Raw genomic sequence first — 21,713 nt, forward strand, 5'->3', positions numbered from 1 at the left:
GCCCAATTTACAAAAATATGACAAGCTTTTAGCTTTTGAGTTTGCTTTTACAAAAATAGAAAATAAAGCTAATGGACGGTGCCCATAGAGTCTGGCACGCCCAATCTCAATGTCCAAATAGAAATAACATATCCGTGTGCATAGGCGCATACAAAATAATAATAAATAATCGATGCCTCAATAGACATAACAAAATATAGGCGTGGTGCCTATCAAAATATAATCCATAGGTCGAATACTCGCTAGACTCCAATGCTTTCCTTCGCCACTGCTGCTATCTCTACACATCAACTGAAGCATTCACAATCGTTAGTAAAATAACACAATTAAACCGACAAAAGTGAATACCTTGCAGTCTTCAGCTACATAAATAAATCAACTAGTTAGAAATAAATCCTAACCTTAATTTATTATGAGTGCGCACTCTAAACTCATAAACGTTTATTAATTTAATATGTATTTTGCGGAATCACCCGCTATGAAATCACCCATGTACACACTAAATTAATGAAATAGCCGAAAAGGACAGGCGTCCCCATCAACTTCTCGCACAAAGAATCCACTTTGTATATGAGCCCCGGTCATCTAAGTTTACGGAATCCACCGTAAAACCTCACGGAATCCACCGTGGAATATGCCTCCTGGCATCATACCCCTGGGGTGGGATAGCAATTGACCTCAATTGCTATTAGCTCAATGTGGAGCTAACAGAGTGGGGAAAGCATTTAAGTCTCTAGCGTGTATCCATTGTGCTTCCTCTACAGGATGGTTCTTAAATTTTACTAGATATCTAGAATACCTTCGGCCAGTTCTAGTGGTCATATAGTCAGTGTCTATGATGGCTTCTGGTTCAAGTATTTCAGTCTCTTCCTCTAATAAAGGTGGGTTTTCATAAACAAGGTGGATAGGTAATTGGCCTCTAAATGGTCTCAATAAACTAATGTGAAATGTATTGTGAATTTTCCAATGAGATGGTAATTCTAACTTGAATGCATTATCATTAATTTTATGAATGATTCTAAATGGTCCATAGAATCTAGGAGCTAATTTGACAACTGGATGTCTATCTACACTTTGCAGTTTACGTTTTTTTATTCTCAGCCAAACATAATCATCAACTTTGAAATTCATGGCTTGTCTTTTCTTGTTGGCTTGTTTGGTATATGATTGTTGGGCTTTAGCAATCATATCCTTAACCTCATCAAAAATACTGTTATGCATACTAGCATCAGCACTCTGAATTCTATTAGACAAAGATGCAACAGGTGTAGATAATCTATATCCATAAATGACTTCAAACGGTGCTTTCTTTGTAGATGTGTGCGGTGTATTGCTATATGCATACTGTAATAAATGCAAATGAGTGTCCCATGTCAGAGGTTTAGTAATAGTATATGCACGTAAAAGATCTAGAATGGTGCTATTTGTGGCTTCTATTTGTCCATTTGTTTCTGGATGAAATGCAGATGAGAAATCAATCTTTGTGCCTAGATTAGCAAACAGGGTAATCCAAAAATTGTTACAAAATCTAGAGTCACGATCTGAAATAATCACTTTTGGCAATCCATGGTTAGTAAAAACAGTTTTCAAAAATAACTGTGCTGCCTATGATGCTGTTAAAGTTTTCTTACATGGAATGAAATAAGCTTACTTACTAAATCTATCTACAACTGTCCAAATCATGTCATGGTTAGATTTAGTATTGGGTAAACCAGTAATGAAATCCATAGAAATATGTTCCCAAGGTTTAGATGGAATAGACAAAGGCATTAGTAATCCATACTGTTTACCATGATGTCTCTTTACTCTTTGACAAATCAAACATTCAGAAACGAAATTAGATACATCTGCATCCATATGCGGCCAATAAAAATCTTCAGTTAACATACGTAATGTAGATATGATACCTCTATGACCTTGATATGGGGGACAATGAATTTCATTCAAAACAAAAGATCGGAATGGAATAGTAACACACAGTCTCTTTTCATAAAACATAAATCCATCATTATATGACAATGAATCAATAGGAATGAAATTATTTTGAACTAATTTATTCCAATTAGAATGAAAAGTAATATCTTGGTGATATGTATCTTTCATAGCAATCAAAGAATCAAAAGATATGACAGAAATATTATGAATTGCAGGTCTTCTACTCAATGCATCAGCAACTACATTTTCTTTTCCAGGTTGGTATTGAATGATAGGATGAAAACTTTGAATAAAGGAAGCCCATTTGATATGACGGTCAGAGATTTGGGGTTGGCTAAGTAAATGTCTAATGCTTTGCTGGTCGGTCTTTATCATGAATTCTGAACCCATCAAGTAGTGTTTCCACTGTCTTAATGCTTGTACAACTGCTAATAGTTCTTTGTCATATGTGGAATATTTCAGCTCAGAGGGTTTCAGCTTACAACTAGAATATGCTATTGGATGATTGTCTTGCATTAGTACGGCTCCTATTCCTGATCCACTAGCATCAGTCACAACTAGAAAGAATGGTCTATTAAAGTCAGGCAACTGTAAAACTGGGGCATTGGTTAAGGCATGTTTCAGTAAGTCAAAGGATTTCTGTTGATTTTCGGTCCATTGATAAACAATTCCTTTCTTCAGAAGTTTGGTTAATGGTAAAGCAAGTAATGAAAAATTACGTACAAACTTCCTATAGAAACTAGCAAGACCAAGGAATGAGCGTAACTCATGCATGTTTTTAGGAACATGCTAATGCAATATTGTATCAATTTTCTTAGGATCAACTTTAATTCCTTCAGATGATACAATATGACCTAAATATTCAATTTCTGTCTTAAAGAATTCACTCTGTTCAGGATTTGCAAACAGTTGATTTTCTTTCAATAATTGAAAAACTAATGACAAATGCTCATAATGCTCTTTCTCATTTTGACTAAACACCAAAATATCATCAAAGAAAACAATCACACAGTACTAATATTTCAAAAAGGTACGGTTCATCATTCTACTGAAGGTAGCAGGTGCGTTAGTCAATCCGAATGGCATGACTAAGAATTCGTAATGGCCAAACTGTGTTCTGAATGCAGTCTTAAATATGTCAGATTTATCTAGCCTCACCTGATGATATCCAGACTTAAGGTCAATTTTACTAAATATAGAAGATCCTTGCAGTTTGTCCATAAGGTCATCAACTCTAGGTATAGGATACCTATTCTTTACAGTGATCTTATTTAAAGCTCGGTAGTCAATACACATATGATAGGTATTATTCTTTTTCTTGACTAAGAGTACAGGTGCACCGAATGGAGAACTGCTAGGTTGAATTAAACCTCTATTTAGTAATTCTTCAACTTGACTCTGAATTTCTTTTTGCTCTATTTGATTGTGCCTATATGATGCTTTGCAAGGTGGTTGTGTGCCAGGTATCAAATCAATCTTGTGGTCTTCTGGACGTGAAGGAGGTAAACCTGGTGGTAGGTCTTTGGCAAAATATGCAAGAAATTCCTTATGCCTAGGGTGCATATGATTTTCCTTTGCTTGCAATTCATTCACCCAAATGAGATATGATTTAGTACTCTTGCGTAATGCACGTTTTGCTTGAGTATGCGAAAGCAGTGGAAAAACATTAGATGCATGCATACCATATAATGTATTAGATTTTCCTTGAAAATTAATATTCATTGTGTATGTGGAATAATCTATATCGGGGTTACGCTGGTGTCTCCAAGGCATTCCTAAAATAATGTCACTTGACTGTAATGGAACAACTAAGAAATTTCTTCATTCAGTGTATGAACCAATTTGAATCTCTAAGTCTTGTACTTCTTGTGTACCATTATACCTAGTACCTAAAAATGCAGCTTTTATGCGACAATGCGTAGGTACAGTCTATAATTTCAATTCCTTTACCAATTTTGTTGAAATAAAGTCATGAGTACTACCGTCATCATGCAAGATAGTCTTTTCCTTTCCATGCACCAAACATTTCATAGTCAATAATGAATGTGGAGTAGGCATACCTGGTAAAGTGTCGGAAGTAGTAGTAGTAGTGTCGTCCTCATCTTCAGTGAAATCAGGCATATCCTCATGTTCATCTTCGTCCATGGCTCCAAGATAGTTGATATGAGCTGGTGGCTTCTTTGAATGACAATTTGCTGCGAGATGTCCTGGCTGGTGACATTTATAGCATAGTATTGGCTTGGCTTTGGTTACATTATTTGCAATGGCTAGAAGTCTAAGTACATTTGGATTTGCTTGTGGAATAGGCTTAGGATTTGGATTGACATTGGATGGTAATGCAGGTGGTTTAGCCCAATTCTTGCGGAAATATGGTGAAGAGAAATGACCTGGATTAAACCTTCTAAAACTGGAATTGAATTGTTTAGATCCATAATTACCATTGGCTTGGAATTGCTGTGGTCGTCTGTCTCTACCGCGTAACTTATCTTCAGTGTCGTGAGCTAGTGAGATGGCGTCTTCAAGGGTAGCAAGCTTGAACATGTTCACTTCAGCATAGTAATGCCCAAGAAGTCCAGACATATACTTCCGCTTATGCGTCGTCGCTGGTACGTCTTCAAGCATGCGTAGTTGTAGGAGTGCATTCCAAAAAGCTCTGTATACTGTGGTATAGGCTCACGATCCCGTTGTTGAAGTAGATCCCATTGCTTGATAGCCTTCTCATGAAATTGCGGTGAAAGGAAATTCTGCATGAACTTCTTCTTGAAATCTTCCCAAGTAGAAGGACATTCTATGCTCTTGCGTACTACAGTCCACCAAAGTGATTCTCTATCTACCAAATGATTAGTAACACACTTGATTTTATCTTTTTTTGGATAGGTTTCCTCATGGAAATAGTCATCAAACTGGATAATGAATGATAAAACAGTCTTTCCTTCTCGTATGCCATTGAAAGTGCGGAATTTGAAACTTTGTTTACTTATCTTTGATTCCTTGCGAATGGTTTGAGCTTCAAGAGTGGTGTCGATGGTACGTCGAATCAAATTTTCAGCTTGAGGTTCTTCTTTGTCGGTAGACGCTCTTTGTAATTTTGTCAATTGCGCTTGCAATGCTTGCCTAGCCCTTCGTTCTTCTTCCAATTGCAGCATGATGAGATCCAGCTTTTGTTCCATGGTAGGCTCAGGTAGGTCGTCTTTAGCCATAGGATCATCCATATGTGGTTCCGTCATCCTGTAAAACTCAAAAGATCTTTCTCACTCAAAATGAGGTTAGCGGGATGAGCTTAGCTCAAATTCGAGGTTACAAGGCTATGCATTTTTGGGTATTTCTTTCTCAATTTTCAGAAAATCTGCAATATTTCCTTCTTTGTATACTGAAAATACTTCAACGGACCTACGTATGGATAGAATACTTTGCCACGAACAACTTTGCAGTTCAGAGTTTCTGCACAGGAACAACCCTTCTAGGAGTTTTGAGCACTAGTCAATTCTGACTCCAGTTGACTAGTCGGACTTGCAGAGTTGCAGACTTAGCCGACTTACAGAGTTGCAGACTTAGCCGACTTGCAGAACTTGTAGAACTTGCAGGACTTGATTACAGTCGACTTGCAGAACTTGACTTCGGAAGTGCAGGACCTGAAGTTTGTTGACTTGTTTGTCTTGTCCAACTTGATGAAAGCTTAATGTTTTAAGCTTAATAGCTTAAGCTTAATAAGGGGGGGTTAATGGGTAGCAACGGCGCAAATCGTTGGAGGGGGGGCATTTTTCTTCACGGCGAAAAACGCGGACACCTCTTCTTGTACCACGGCGAAAAATTGAAGCTTTTGAAGCTTCTAAGCTTAGTCTTAAGCTTTTTGAAGTAATTAACTATGATATTAAGAAAGCTTATCTCTCTGTTTTGACGACTTGATGATGGAGATGAATGCGTGGTCCTCCACCTGTACAGCCTGGTCCTTCGCGATCTGAGAGTAGAAACAAGGGTTCTTGATCGCCAGAAGTCTGCTTGTATCGACGGTTCGCAACGAGATTGACCGTAGAGCCCGATCGTTCCAAGAGCTCCGCCTTCGCACGAGATGGGTAGCGATTGGAAGCTCTTGATCTCAGCTCCGCTCTGATACCACTGGTGCGCAGATCGGTCGCTGTATGCTCACATAGTGAATCCTGGAAGGTCCCCAAGAACAATGAACTCTACCTTTTTGCACAAAAAACAATGTAAAAAGCATGAACGACAAGAGCAAGAGACCAATTGGGTTCAATCTCCCCCCATGCCTTGTGTGAGCGCTTCACAAAGCATGTATTTTATGTATATTTCCATCTTTATGCTCAATAATAGCCCAATTTACAAAAATATGACAAGCTTTTAGCTTTTGAGTTTGCTTTTACAAAAATAGGAAATAAAGCTAATGGACGGTGCCCATAGAGTCTGGCACGCCCAATCTCAATGTCCAAATAGAAATAACATATCCGTGCTCATAGGCGCATACAAAATAATAATAAATAATGGATGCCTCAATAGACATAACAAAATATAGGCGTGGCGCCTATCAACATATAATCCATAGGTCGAATACTCGCTAGACTCCAATGCTTTCCTTCGCCACTACTGCTATCTCTACACCTCAACTGAAGCATTCACAATCGTTAGTAAAATAATACAATTAAACCGACAAAAGTGAATACCTAGTAGTCTTCAGCTACATAAATAAATCAACTGGTTAGAAATAAATCCTAACCTTAATTTATTACGAGTGTGACCTCTAAACTCATAAATGTTTATTAATTTAATATGTATTTTGCAGAATCACCCGCTATGGAATCACCCATGTACACACTAAATTAATGAAACACCCAAAAAGGACAGGCGTCCCCATCAACTTCTTGCACAAAGAATCCACTTTGTGTATGAGCCCCAGTCATCTAAGTTTACAGAATCCACCGTAAAACCTCACGGAATCCACCGTGGAATATGCCTCCTGGCATCAATTTCACAAGGACGTAGAGTGGTGTCATTGTGCCGTGTGGGTGGAAGGTTCACTATGCTGCTACTAAGGCTGTGCTGGAAACCAACATAAACTTTTACAAAAGCTTTCATGCTCAATCTTTGAAAGGCATGAGCCGTATCTGGTTACAGTCTGACTATGTTAATTGTATCCGTCCAAGCGGAGAGCTGTTGTATGGCTATGAGAATGTTATGGAGAACTGGCAGACGATTTTTAGCTGAATCAAAGGTTCGATTTTGATCTCCAAGAAGAACGTGTGAGGGTTTTTGGTCAGCCATGTGTGATTGTGAAAGAGTACATTAATTCATCTACAGAGCCTTTGTTGAATACTAATGTCTTTGAATTCCATCACGACCCACTGGTGTAAAGTTATGATGTTAGAATCAGAGTCTCTGATGCTTACTAGCTCCTCCTTCGCCTTTGCCACAAAGAAAAGTTCCTTTGACAGCACAGCGGATGCACCTGATAAAACTGATCGTGCATTCGCTCGAAGCACAAGGAATTCACCTTGCATTTTGAAGAATCTGTGCACGGGAAAATTTCTCGCTTTGCATTTGAGAGAATCGTCTTCATGACCTCCATTCACAGATGCAGTCTTCATTTGAACATCTCTCAGGACATTGACATATCTAAAAGATACCGTTCTTTCTACTGCAAGGAAAAGGCCTTGCATGATTTTGGTATCTCTCAGCATAACAATCCATTGCTTTTCATCTCCTCTTTCCGGCCACGATAAGTCGATCACTAGAATACATGCTGAATTGAGGAGCAGGGTGCACAGCCTGTTGTAACTGTTTTTCGTGCACGAAAGAGGTGGCCACTGCAAAACATGCTGAACTGAGGAACAGGGTGCGTGGCTGATCTGGAGTGTCTGAATCCTCCACATATACATGATATGGTAAACAAGCTTTACAACCCTACAAACAAATACGGAGACCATCGAGCAGGCCTGGAAACACTACAGGAAAAATCTAATTGATTTAGTTTTGAGCTTACATAGACGGTTCATGAGCATTAGCTCTGGACCATCCTAATCAAGCATTTGATTGCAGCTAGAGGTCTAGACATTCAAAATGTTGATCTTATTATACATTATGATGTGGCTAATGACACAAAGACATTCATGCATCATTCTGGAAGAACAGGTCGTGTTGGCAAACAGAGAATGGCTATTCTTATGCATACACAATTCCAGATGTGGACACTTGATACTCTAGAACGGGAGTTGGGTTGCAGATTCCAGCACATAGATCCTTTTAGTTCTTTGGATCTTCTGAAATCTTTTGCTGATCAGGCAACTGCCAAGTTACAGAATGTACATGCTGATGTGAAGAACATTTTTCTTCCTACTGCTAAGAAACTGCTTTGAGATCCCATAAATTACTGGTTTTCCGTTCTTGATAGAAACCTCTGAGAGCATCAGAAATCAGATGTGTTGTACAACAAATGGTTCTCTGCACTAAAGGACATGCTTGACTAGATTATTAGTTAATGCCCATTATTCTGTTCAATGTAATTGTCATCATACACCTGAATGTAAACAGTTTATGAGATACTTCAGATTTTTTTGAACATGAACTTCATGTAACTCACTTGACAAGGAATATAGTGAACTTTGGCATAAAAATTTTTGATTTCTTCTTGTTAGTCTCTTCACTTGTTGCAACTTGAACTCCGTGTTCAGCAGCCCTAACACGAAATCTACGACATTTCTGGTGGACCCGACGTGAAAGTGCTGCGTTACTTTTTAGCAAGATGGGAGACTCGCAAGAAGAGATGACAGATGACAATGTCATGAAGAACCTGTTTCAGTCATTTACCACTTATATGTAGCAGCAAGCTCACGCGAAACGTGATAGTGATGCCATGGATGCCTTGAAAGCTGTCCAACAGGAGATGAAGCAGTTTAACGGCCAACAAGTGTCAACTTACCTGCATTTGTATGAAGAAAAGATGAAATTTTTGGGGTTTCTCAAGATGTTTGGAGCCGCTACTTCTTGCGGATCGTGGTGCGCGCTCTTGAAGTCCGAATTTCATAAATTCAAGAAACACATGCTGGTTGGGCAGAGTTTAAGAAGGCATTAAAAGATGAATATTTCCTGGAGGATACAGGTCTTATGAACCGCAGGAAATTCTTAGCATGGGTTTCTATGCCTAATAAGGGACTTTTAGTTACCGCCCTTTTGCGAGAGTTTGAGAGCCGCTATGATCAGTTGGATGGAATTGAGCAGCAAGCTTTGGAGATGCAGAAAGTGGAATTATTTTTACAAGTCACTGATGATGATTTACAGGAAAAGTTGGATGATCTTTTGGAAGATCAAGCTACCGATTCAAGTTTAAAGACCAAGTGGAGACATGTCATTGATGTTGTGAATGCTCTTGTTAAGAAGTAGCGCAGGAGAGTACGATTGCATCGTAATATAGGATCTGCTTCTGAAAAATCCTTGGAGACCTCTTCTTCTACCCCTGCTACAAGTTCTATGCCTAAGCCTACTCCTGCTGTTGTAAATCCACCAGTTCCTGCTGCTCCAGTGCCATAATCTGTAGATGATGTTATTAAAGGCTTGGCAGATTTGACGATTGAAGCAGTCAAAGCTGAAGTTGGTAAGTTAAAGGAGCAACTTATGTCAGTTCCTGCTGTAGCACCTGCTCCAGCGACTGCTTTTCCAGCTGGTCAAAGAAAAGGGAGACGATGTATTTGGTGCAATAGTACAGAGCACCAACACTGCAGAGATTGTGATGCTTTTCAGGAAGCGCGTAAGAAGAATGTAGTGTTCTAGGGACAAGATGGGAAGATATGGCTGACAGAGACTGGTGCTCCTCTTGACACGAACTTTGGTAAGGGAGGCATGAAGAAGCTCGTTGATGATATGGCTGCGCGATCAGCTTATGTGAGTGTTAGAGGAGATGCTTCAGCTTATGGAGTCCAGCTTGAGCAAAAATTAGATGGAGACTCTGCTTTATGGTCCTCTGCCTTGGAGATAGCGAGAAGAGGGAAAGTTCGGGCATCTACTATGACTTGTGTGGGCTCCAGCATCCGAGGAGAAACGGGATGGGATTCTCCTATTGACAGGTATTCTATTTTTGCTTATATGGCGAAAACACAGGGTTTAGATGCCATGGTTGAGGAAAAGAGAAGAAGAGATGAGGAGGGTCCCAGCACCTCCAAAAAGACTAGAGGGGGTGACTTTGTTTCACCACCTGTTACAGCTCCACCTATGTCAAGTTCTCCAGCTCAATCAGGTCCTGAACAACCTATGGGAGACAAGTAGATGAAAGAGAAGAGGCAACCAAGAAAGGAGCCATGATTTAAGCTCTTGTCAGACCTTGATATGCAGACGGATATGAGTAAAATTTTTCATGAAAGAATTTTGAATAGTGAAGTTACTTTTACTATTGGAGAAGCTCTTGGGATTGCTAGAAGAAAAATACAGGATCAGATACAGGATCTTTTGCGGAGGAAACGACATGCGATGGAAGGACCTGCTTTACAGGGATTATGGCATGGAGCTCTTGGGGAAGAGCATGATGATGCAGTGATGGTTGAGAATGCTTCTGTCAATCCGCAATTGGAGAAAATAGTTCAGCCTATGCAGTATGAAGATGATGATACCCCTATTCTCATTCCTCGCAGCCATTTTTCATGTAGTCATTGGGCTAGAGCAACCACTGAGACAGTGGTAAGTATTGGAGAGAAACAGATTCCTTTGGTCGCTTTAGTCGATCATGGTTCCGAGATTAATCTTATTGCTCGAGGTGTTTATGAGAGTGGCAAGTGGCCTATGGATGCAGAGCATGGCTGGCGCATGAGAGCCACCAATAATACTTCTGGTGATATGTATGCTGCTTGTCCGAGTATCAAAATTTCTATTGGTAATGTTGAATAGGATTATCATTGCTTTATTCAGGATTCTTGCTCTTATCCGATTACAGAAGCAAGAATGGAAACGAAAGTGATGGATGACGGCTCAGCCTATGCACGGATACGCAGTAAGGATGGTATGCGAGCTGTTTAGTTTATGAATGTTGGGGTAAATCATCCGAGAAACAGGGACTCCTTGCGTGAGGCACCACTACCTGCGAAGGAGTTGGATTTTCATTAGGTACCGCTGTCTTGCGAAACACCAGTGGTACGGAGTGGAGAAAAGAGGAGATCTGGCCTCCTGGCAGCCAATCTTTCTCCACTAATTTTGTTGGTTTTTCTTCAGATAGTTTAGTGAGTTATCAGAGAATTTCAGATTTGCCTAGAGCTGCCAGGCAGTATATTGGTCGTAAGGAGAAAGAGTTAAAGATTGCAGGTATTTTGCAAGCAGAAGAGCATGTAGATGGATTGTATGAAGGGATGTCTTATGCAGATACATTGTTTGAGATGGGAACAATGCTGAAAACTGATGTATGTAAGGGTTCAAAGATCATATCTGTGCAAATCTTGGATATGTTTCAAGAAATTTCTGATTTTATGCTGAAAATAGAGTTAGAGGTTGAGAAAACTCAGCAAACTGAATTTATGGCTGATTTTAATCAGCTTACAGAGTTGCAGAGGGTTGAAACCTTTCAGCCAGCAGAGTTAAATGCTGGAAAAATTCAGCATATGGAGTATGAGGCTGCACCCATGCAGTCCATAGAGCCGAGGGCTGAATTCATTCAGCCAACAGAGTTGAATGCTGAAAAATTTCAGCATACAGAGTTTCAGGCTGCACCCATGCAGTCCATAGAGCAAAGGGCTGAAATCTTTCAGCCAACAGAGTTGAGAGTTGCTAAAAATTTGCAGAAATTGCAGCAAAGAAAAGAGTGCTTGACTGATGCCAAGGTTGACACGAAGTATAAAATAGTTGATAAGAAAGTTAAGCTAGTTGCAGGGCCGCTTCCTCCTGATAGTGATGAGCAGATAGAAAAAGCTATGAAGCAGCCTATGTTGAGAGATCCTACAAATATTGGACATAAATTTACAGCTGAAACTCTTGCAGAAATGAAGATTGGAAATGATGATTTCTTGCTTCCAGTGGAAAAATAATGTTTTAGAGAGATGCTTGGACGTCATGGTAAGGCATTTGCTTTCTTTCCTCATGAAATTGGCTGCATTAGTCCCGAATTGGTTGCACCTATGGTCATCTTCACTGTTCCTCATGTACCATGGAATATACGTCCTATACCTGTGCCTAAAGCACACTTGCCAAAGCTGATAGAGTTGCTGAATGAGAAGATTAAGATGGGGATTTTGGAACCCTCTTCTGCACCCTATTCTAACAGGTGGTTTACTGTACCAAAGAAGAATGGTACTTTGAGATTTATTCAGGATATGCAGCTCGTGAACAAAGTGACAATCAGGAATGTGGGAATAGGTCCAGTTGTGGATGAATTTGCTGATGCTTTTGCAGGACGAGCCATCTATTCTCTAGGTGACTTGTATTCTGGTTATGATCAGTTTCAGCTTGCCTTGGAAAGCAGGGATATTACTACTATGCGGACACATATTGGTCTTGTGAGGATGTGTACCTTGCCTCAAGGTGCCACCAACTCAGTTGCTCATATGATGAATGCTATGCATAGAGTTCTACGAGACTATATTCCGCAGTATACCATGCCTTTCCTAGATGATGTGCCTATTAAGGGTTGTGCAGAAGAAAAAAAGAATGAAAGTCTTGATTTGTGAGGGTGTAGACAGTTTGTGGTTGAACACTTAGTTGCTTGTGAGCAAATAATGACATGATTAGAGGAGGTAAACTTGACTCTTTCAGGGCTAAAATCTGTCTTTGGTGTTAATGAAGTCATCATAGTTGGGCATATGGTTGGATATTATGGCAGGAAGCCTTCACCTGTAAAGGTGGATGCCATAAGCAGGATTGCAGAGTATTGCTCGACTACTTCAGAGGTGCAGAGATTTGTGGGAACTTGCGTATTTTACATGATTTGGATTCCTCATTTTGCTCACATAGCAGATGTTCTCTATCAGCTGCTTTGAAAGGGGCAGAAATTTCATTGGGATGAGAAGCATTCGAAAGCCATGCGTAAACTCAAGAAGCTGTTGCAGTCAGCTCCTACTCTTCGCAAGGTGGATTATCAGTGTGGATGGCCAATCATGTTGACAGTTGATACTAGCCCTATTGGCATAGGCTGGGCAGTGGGACAGGATGATGCTGATGGAAATAGATATGCAATCTGCTTTGGAGCTAAAGTTCTTAATGAGCGACAGAGGAGATATCCGCAGATTAAAAGAGAGTTGTGGGGAGTAGTCACTACACTGAAGTGTGATAAAGGGTATTTTATTGGAGCTTCAGTTGTTGTGGAAACAGATTGTTTGCCTTTGCTTGGCATGATTACTACCTGCTCGACTCCAGATATAGCAATGCTTCGGTGGATTGCCTATATCAAATCATTGAATCCAGAATTTCGACACATAGCAGGGAAAGATAATCCAGTTTGCTGACATGCTATCTAGAGCAAGATATGAGGATGAGGAGTCAATGCTTGCAGAAGATGATGAGACAGAGTTTGTAGCTTCTGTCCTTGTTCATGATTGTCATGTATCTACTGTTGAAGCCTTTATTGAAGAACTTTATGTTGATGAGTGGTTGTAAATTGGACAGTATCTAAGTTCATTGACTCGAAGAGCTGATTGGATAGATGATGAATTCAAGAAAATCAGAAGGAAGGCTTATGGGTATTTCTTGAAAGATGGTTTTCTTTGGAAGCATCCAAAGAAGAGAGGCGGCTTGCCCTTGAGAGTAGTTTGTGATGTAGCGATGCAGATACAAATTATGCGAGAGTTTCATGAGAGTTCATGGGCTGGTCATAGAGGTGTGTGGGCTACCTATGAGAAAATCAAAGAAAGATACTGGTGGAAAGGGATGTATAAAGATGTTTCTCACTTTGTGGAGACTTGCAGGGATTGCCAGCTTTACTCTTTAGTGCGGCATCGCGATGAGTTGCATCCGACCTATCCACTATGTATGCATTATAAGTGGGTGGTAGACTTGGTTACTTTGCCAGTGGGACTTTGGCAGATGAGATATCTTATCTTGGCTAGGGAGGATCTTACAAACTATGTTGAAGGCAGATCTTTGCGGACGAAGACCACCACTACAGTATGTAAATTCTTGTTGGAAGAAATATTTCGCAGGTATGGATGTATAGGCAAGATTACAGCTGATCGTGGAGAGCTAGATGCAGACGAAGCTAGAGAATTTTTCTCACGGCTTGGGATTAAGTTGGCTCTTACTACTGTCTATAATCGAGAGGGAAATGGCAAGAGTGAAAGAGGACATCCGCCGATAGTTAAAGCATTGGCAAAATCTTGTAGAGGTCGGATTGGAGATTGGCTGAGATTACTACCTTTTGCATTGTGGGCAGACCGCTCTACACATAGAGTGACTACTGGATATATGCCTGCAGAGTTGATGTATGGGAAAAAGCTTTGTCATGCCTACAGAAATCCGTGCTCTCACGTGGAGTGTTCTTCCATGGCATGAGAATTTATCAAGGGAGGAGCTTCTAGCTCTTTGGATTCATCAACTAGAGAAAAGGACAGAAGATGTGCAGCTAGCAGTTGATTGTTTGAAGGCAGCCCGACTCAGAAACAAGGACAGGTTTGATTTGAGGCATCGCTTGAGGCCTAGAGCCATAAAAGAAGGAGATTGGGTTCTAGTCTATGACAGTAGTCTAGAGAATTAGCATAGTAGCATGAGAAAAATGGTTCAAAGATGGTTTGGACCGTATGAGGTGAAATAGGTTTTTGACAATGGTACCTATGAGTTGGCTGAATTAGATGGAACAGTATTGAGGGTGCCCATTGCTGGAAAACGAGTCAAGATTTTTAAGAGAAGAGAAGATGAAGAATATTCACTTGAAGCATTGACAGAAGAAGAGCAGGTCGAAGAAAGTCAAGCAGAAGAAGCACAGAATATGGATGACGAAGTAGATGGAGAAATAGGTTCACTAGAAATTGATGAAGGGATCGACCTGTTTGTGGACTTGAATGATCCTGGATAGTTGGCTCATCCGGAGGATGCGCAGGTTTGGAGGGGGTGGATGTCGTGCTGCTGCGCATCCGAGCCGTATATACCTCCATTTCTTTTGTTGTGCATTTGTGTTATTTTTTCGCGTGTGATTCATTGTGTGTGATTGATGCATTACGATAACCCGCATCCAATGTATATATTCCGTTAGTGTGTGTGTGTGTGATTCTGTTTGGATGCATGATGTGTGTATGTTAGAAAAATATGAAAAATTGATGCCAAAGGACATTACCAAGCTGATAATTTCAATGATGATCTCTAAAGAAAGTGCAGGGAATTATGGAATCAAAGGAAGCTTTGTGTTATTTTTCCACGTGTGATTCATTGTGTGTGATTGATGCATTACGATAACCCGCATCCAATGTATATATTCTGTTAGTGTGTGTGTGTGATTCTGTTTGGATGCATGATGTGTGTATGTTAGAAAAATATGAAAAACTGATGCGAAAGGACATTATCAAACTGATAATTTCAATGATGATCTCTAAAGAAAGTGCAGGGAATTATGGAATCAAAGGAAGCTTTGTGGAAGCCGATCATCTAAGTTCAACAGTTCCCATGACATAGAGTTGAAGGAAGTCTCTCAAAAGCTGCTTAAGCGAGTAAAGGAATCCTTCAATGGGGCTATTGACAGCACTAGTGAAGCACCGAGGGAGCATTTTGCCACCCAATCCTCAAGGCTGAAGTCGAAGTTTGTGCGCAGATCACTCATCGTAAAGCTGACAGTTAATGGGGCAATTCATGACTCCAAAGATACCCTACGTTAGTCCTCGAGGTCAAAATCAAAGTTGGTGCATAGATCTCCTAAGGGTGTAAAGAAACTAGAGTTATTCTTGTCAAAGAGGAGTTTTTTTTTCCGCTCAGCTAAAAGAGAAGAAGGGGAGACTAATTTGGTCTGAATCATTTTTCGGGGGAAGGCTGCTGGAAAAAGAGGGGGAGTCGTGGAAGAAAGATGGAAAAAACAAGGAATTGGGGGCTAAGATAGGCACTAGTGTTGTGGAAGAGAGCTTTGATTATTGGGAAGCACTTGTCGAGCGAATAACAGGTGTAGATGTACCGATGCCTTACGCTGCCAATTTAGAACGAATAGCTGTTCCTCAGATTGAGGAAAACAAGCTTGTAACTGTGGAAGATGATGGCAAGGGGAATAGAGGGCTGCTAATGATGACAGTGCCTAGAAGGCCTTATTTCACAAGGACGTAGAGTGGTGTCATTGTGCCGTGTGGGTGGAAGGTTCACTATGCTGCTACTAAGGCTGTGCTGGAAACCAACAGAAACTTTTACAAAAGCTTTCATGCTCAATCTTTGAAAGGCATGAGCCGTATCTGGTTTTAGTCTGACTATGTTAATTGTATCCGTCCAAGCGGAGAGCTGTTGTATGGCTATGAGAATGTTATGGAGAACTGGCAGACGATTTTTAGCTGAATCAAAGGTTCGATTTTGATCTCCAAGAAGAACGTGTGAGGGTTTTTGGTCAGCCATGTGTGACTGTGAAAGAGTACATAAATTCATCTACAGAGCCTTTGTTGAATACTAATGTCTTTGAATTCCATCATGGCCCACTGGTGTAAAGTTATGATGTTAAAATCAGAGTCTCTGATGCTTACTGGCTCCTCCTTTGCCTTTGCCACAAAGAAAAGTTTCTTTGACAGCACAGGGGATGCACCTGATAAAATTGATCGTGCATTCGCTCGAAGCACAAGGAATTCACCTTGCATTTTGAAGAATCTGTGCACGGGAAAATTTCTCGCTTTGCATTTGAGAGAATTGCCTTCATCACCTCCATTCACGGATGCAGTCTTCGTTTGAACATCTCTCAGGACATTGACATACCTAAAAGATATCGTTCTTTCTACTGCAAGGAAAAGGCCTTGCATGATTTTGGTAGCTCTCAGCATAACAATCCATTGCTTTTCATCTCCTCTTTCCGGCCACGATAAGTCGATCACTAGAATACATACTGAATTGAGGAGTAGGGTGCACAGCCTATTGTAATTGTTTTTCGTGCACGAAAGAGGTGGCCATTGCAAAACATGCTAAGCTGAGGAACAGGGTGCGTGGCTGATCTGGAGTGTCTGAATCCTCCACATATACATGCTATGGTAAACAGGCTTTACAGCTCTACAAACAAATACAGAGACCAGAGCAGGCCTGGAAACATTACAGGAAAAATCTAATTGATTTAGTTTTGAGCTTACAAAGACGGTTCATGAGCATTAGCTCTGGACCATCCTAATCAAGCATTTGATTGCAGCTAGAGGTCTAGACATTCAAAATGTTGATCTTATTATACATTATGATGTGGCTAATGACACAGAGACATTCATGCATCGTTCTGGAAGAATAGGTCGTGCTGGCAAATAGAGAACGGCTATTCTTATGCATACACAATTCCAGATGTGGACACTTGATACTCTAGAACGGGAGTTGGGTTGCAGATTCCAGCACATAGATCCTTTCAGCTCTCTGGATCTTCTGAAATCTTTTGCTGATCAGGAAACTACCAAGTTATAGAATGTACATGCTGATGTGAAGAACATTTTTCTTCCTACTGCTAAGAAACTACTTTGAGATCCCATAAATTACTGGTTTTCCATTCTTGATAGAAACCTCTGAGAGCATCAGAAATCAGATGTGTTGTACAACAGATGATTCTCTGCACTAAACGACATGCTTGACTGGATTATTAATTAATGCCCATTATTCTGTTCAATGTAACTGTCATCATACACCTGAATGTAAACAGTTTATGAGATACTTCAGATTTTTCTGAACATGAACTTCATGTAACTCACTTGACAATGAATATAGTGAACTTTGGCATCAAAAATTTCGATTTCTTCTTGTTAGTCTCTTCACTTGTTGCAACTTGAACTCCGTGTTCAGCAGCCCTAACATGAAATCTACGACCTGTTTGTGGACTTGAATGATCCTGGATAGTTGGCTCATCCGGAGGATGCGCAGGTTTGGAGGGGGTGGATGTCGTGCTGCTGCGCATCCGAGCCGTATACATCTCCATTTCTTTTGTTGTGCATTTGTGTTATTTTTCCGCGTGTGATTCATTGTGTGTGATTGATGCATTACGATAACCCACATCCAATGTATATATTCCGTTAGTGTGTGTCTGTGATTCTGTTTGGATGCGTGACGTGTGTGTGTTAGAAAAATATGAAAAACTGATGCCAAGGGACATTATCAAGCTGATTATTTCAATGATGATCTCTAAAGAAAGTGCAGGGAATTATGGAATCAAAGGAAGCTTTGTGGAAGTCGATCATCTAAGTTCAACAGTTCCCATGACATAGAGTTGAAGGAAGTCTCTCAAAAGCTGCTTAAGCGAGTAAAGGAATCCTTCAATGGGGCTATTGACGGCACTAGTGAAGCACCGAGGGAGAATTTTGCCACCCAATCCTCAAGGCTGAAGTCGAAGTTTGTGCGCAGATTACTCATCATAAAGCTGACTATTAATGGGGCAATTCATGACTCCAAAGATACCCTACGTTAGTCCTCAAGGTCAAAATCAAAGTTGGTGCATAGATCTCTTAAGGGTGTAAAGAAACTAGAGTTATTCTTGTCAAAGAGGAGTTTTTTTTTCCGCTCAGCTAAAAGAGGAGAAGGGGAGACTAATTTGGTCTGAACCGTTGTTGGAAGGAAGGCTTTGTAACAGAAGTGGAGCTTCAGATTGATCTGAAGTGATACGGATAACACCCAGCGAACCTGTTGTTGCTTGGCCACCTGCTCCTTCAACCTGATGGCGCGTCTCTTGAAAGAATCCATGATCGCATCAGTTCGCGGATTTCTGAATCTGTGTCATGATAAGTGAGTATGGTCGAAAGCGAGTTCGTAGGCTGGGGTATATGTAAGACGGAGCTTCACTTTCTGAGCAGACACATAGTAACCTTGCTTACAATTCTAGAATCATGCAATATGAAATAAGGTTTTTCCTTAACTGAGGAGCAAGCGAAGGAAATCAAAGACAGCGAAAAGCAAGGCCTGTCCTTGACTGAGGAACAAACAAAGAAAAATTGGGAACACGCTTGGTGAGTGCAAGTAAACCATCCAGGACGGGGAAAACTGGATCGAAAGAGAGACGTCTCTAGCAGGATAAAGAAACTCCCTTTTTCCATTAAGCTAAGAGTTGAAGGTTTGCAGGAACCAGGTCGCTCACCCTTCTTGCTTCAAAAACAGTCACGGCGATCTCCACCTATAACTCTTCTATTAGATTTGGTTGAAACGTTAGTGCACTCAACATTGGAGCGCTGTGACAATGCTGATTTCACCTCCCTGTGAGCTTCAATTCTCAAGAGTATATTGTATATGTGAGGCGCAGACCTCATCTTCAAATATTCATGGAGAAAGTTTCTCAAATGTTTGAGATTATAGTATTTACTGCGAGTCAGAGTGTATAAGCAGAGCAATTATTGAATATACTAGATCCAAAGAAAAAACTGATACGGCATCGTATGTTTCGGGATTCATGTGTTTATCTTAATGGAAACTATATGAAGGATCTGTCTGTGCTGGGCCGTGACCTAGCTAAGGTGGCTATAATTGACAATTCTCCTCAGGCATTTGAGTTCTAGGTTGACAATGGCATTCCAATCGAGAGCTGGTTTGATGACGAGTCAGATTCTGCTCTGGCAGGACTTCTCCCGTTCTTGGAGAGTTTGGTTGGTCTAGACGATGTACGGCCTATAATTGTCAAAAAATTCAATCTCGGGCAAAAGCTTGCAACTGTGACAAGTGCACTATCCCTAGGGAATGAAGGAGATCCTCTCGAACAGTACTCTTGAAGAGAAGTTTTGCTCCTGCAAACATAACAGAGGATGGCAACAAAGGTGCTGCCAGCTTGATGAAACCTGAAGAAATAAAGGCAGAAACTGTGTTGGCATCTAAAGGGCATCCAACATCCATTTCGAAAAGTCCTAGTGCAGGGCATGGTTCAGCAGGAAATGCAAATGAGATCCAAGAAAGTGAAAGGTCTACTGCTGGAGATGCTAAAATACCCAATGAGTCAAGTGCAATAATGGAAAAACTGAATTTGAACATCTGAAAGTAAAGCTGAATATGTACAGTTTTTTCAAGGATTACTATCCAGCAGATTTTAACAAGTCTATGTGCTAAAGCCAATACTGATCTCAAACACCTAGATGTAAAGCTGATTAAGAGATACTTCAGATTTTTCTGAACATGGACTTCATGTATTTTACTTGACAAACAATATAGAGTACTTTGGCATCAAAAATTCGATTTCTTCTTGTTAGTCTCTTCCATTGCTGTATCTTGAACCCCATGTTCAGCAGCCCTTGCGTGAACTCTACGACACCGGTCACACATTGTGACTATTGGAGTTTCCACTGTCGTGCCGCTATGTACACACCATGTGAAAAAATTTAAAGTCTAGCTTTCTTATTGATCACGCACACCATGTGAAAAACTCTAAAGTGTGGCTTTCTTATTGATCTAGAGAGCCAATGACATTTTAGACATTAGTGTTAGTGTCCATGGTTCAAATATATTAGTTTTTAGGACAAGTGTAGCCAATTTATGATATTTTAGATATTATCTCTTGTAAAAATCCAAAAACTCTAGATAACTTCTAAATAAGGATGACGTGCAAAAGAAAGCATGTAGCTTTCAGCCATCTGTGAGGATTTTATGTAAAAAGAGAGATGGACGAAATCGTGCGCGTTGTGATCGTTGTTTTTAGGCAGTGAACAACACTCCGAAGTGGGAGATGAAGGAGTGATTTGGCAGAATTTTGGGCACGTATGCTAATACTTTACCCTCCTTTCAGAGCCAATGGAAGCATCAGATTGGCGGTTTGAGTAGCATAGATGAAGGTATTATTTTGTGTACGTTTTTGTGTACAAGAGATTTGTCTTCTCATAATGGAGAAATAAACTGACAGGCTTCAGTTATGTGAGTATTATTCTACGTCTCTTATTTCTTTCTGCGAGTATTCTTTCATATCTTCTCTTTCTTTCAACCCCTTCTCTTCCGTCTACTCCATTCCTTGAATCTCCCTTCACCTTACTGTCTCTTACCCCCGTGGTAGACCAAACGCTCTGATAGTGTGAACCCGATGTGAGAGTCGGCAGTAGAGGTATGTAAAGATGGGAGATTCTACATCTTTAAGTGGTGGTGATGCTTTACAACAAATGATTGCTTTGCTGCAGCAACAACAATAGCAGAAGTTGTTACAGCAACAGATGCAAACTCGACAAGAAGTAGAAAGAATTGATTCCTTAGCTGTGAATCCATTGCAAGTAGTGGGACAAGAATTGACACAGTTTAAAGGCCAAAATGTTTCGTCCTTCATCCGACTGTATGAAGAAAAGATATCGTTTCATGGGATACCGCAATATGCATGGAGCTAGTATTTCTCTTGTTTGGCCATGCATGCTTTGCATGATCGAATTGATGAGTTACATAGAAGAGATGCTGATTGGGCAGCTTTTAAGAAAGCTTTGAGAGAAGATTTTTTCTTGGAAGATGCAGGATTGGTAACTAAAAATACATTTGTAGACTAGATTGAAAAGCCCAATAAAGGGTTGGCTGCTATAGCTTTACTCCGTGAATTTGAAAGTCGGTATGCATAATTGGATGTCGATGAGCAACAATCATTGGAGAGTTAGAAAATTGATTTGTTTTTTAAGGCTGCAGATCCTATCTTGCAGGAGAAGCTGACTGATCGTTTAGAAGATGCCTCTTCTGAAATAGGGCTGAAATCAGATTGGGCTAATGTAACTGAAACAGTGTATATG

At 40.4% G+C, this 21,713-nt stretch overlaps 1 pseudogene; it reads left to right on the forward strand.

Moving 5' to 3' along the window:
* The first annotated feature begins 16,005 nt into the window (after window positions 1-16,005).
* On the forward strand, window positions 16,006-20,123 carry LOC148018667 (uncharacterized; annotated as a pseudogene).
* The last annotated feature ends 1,590 nt before the right edge of the window (window positions 20,124-21,713 follow it).

This window comes from Lygodium microphyllum, chromosome 20, assembly GCF_053477565.2.
Source record: "Lygodium microphyllum isolate KBCC chromosome 20, Lygodium_microphyllum_v1.1.10, whole genome shotgun sequence".
NCBI classification, from domain to species: Eukaryota; Viridiplantae; Streptophyta; class Polypodiopsida; order Schizaeales; family Lygodiaceae; genus Lygodium; species Lygodium microphyllum.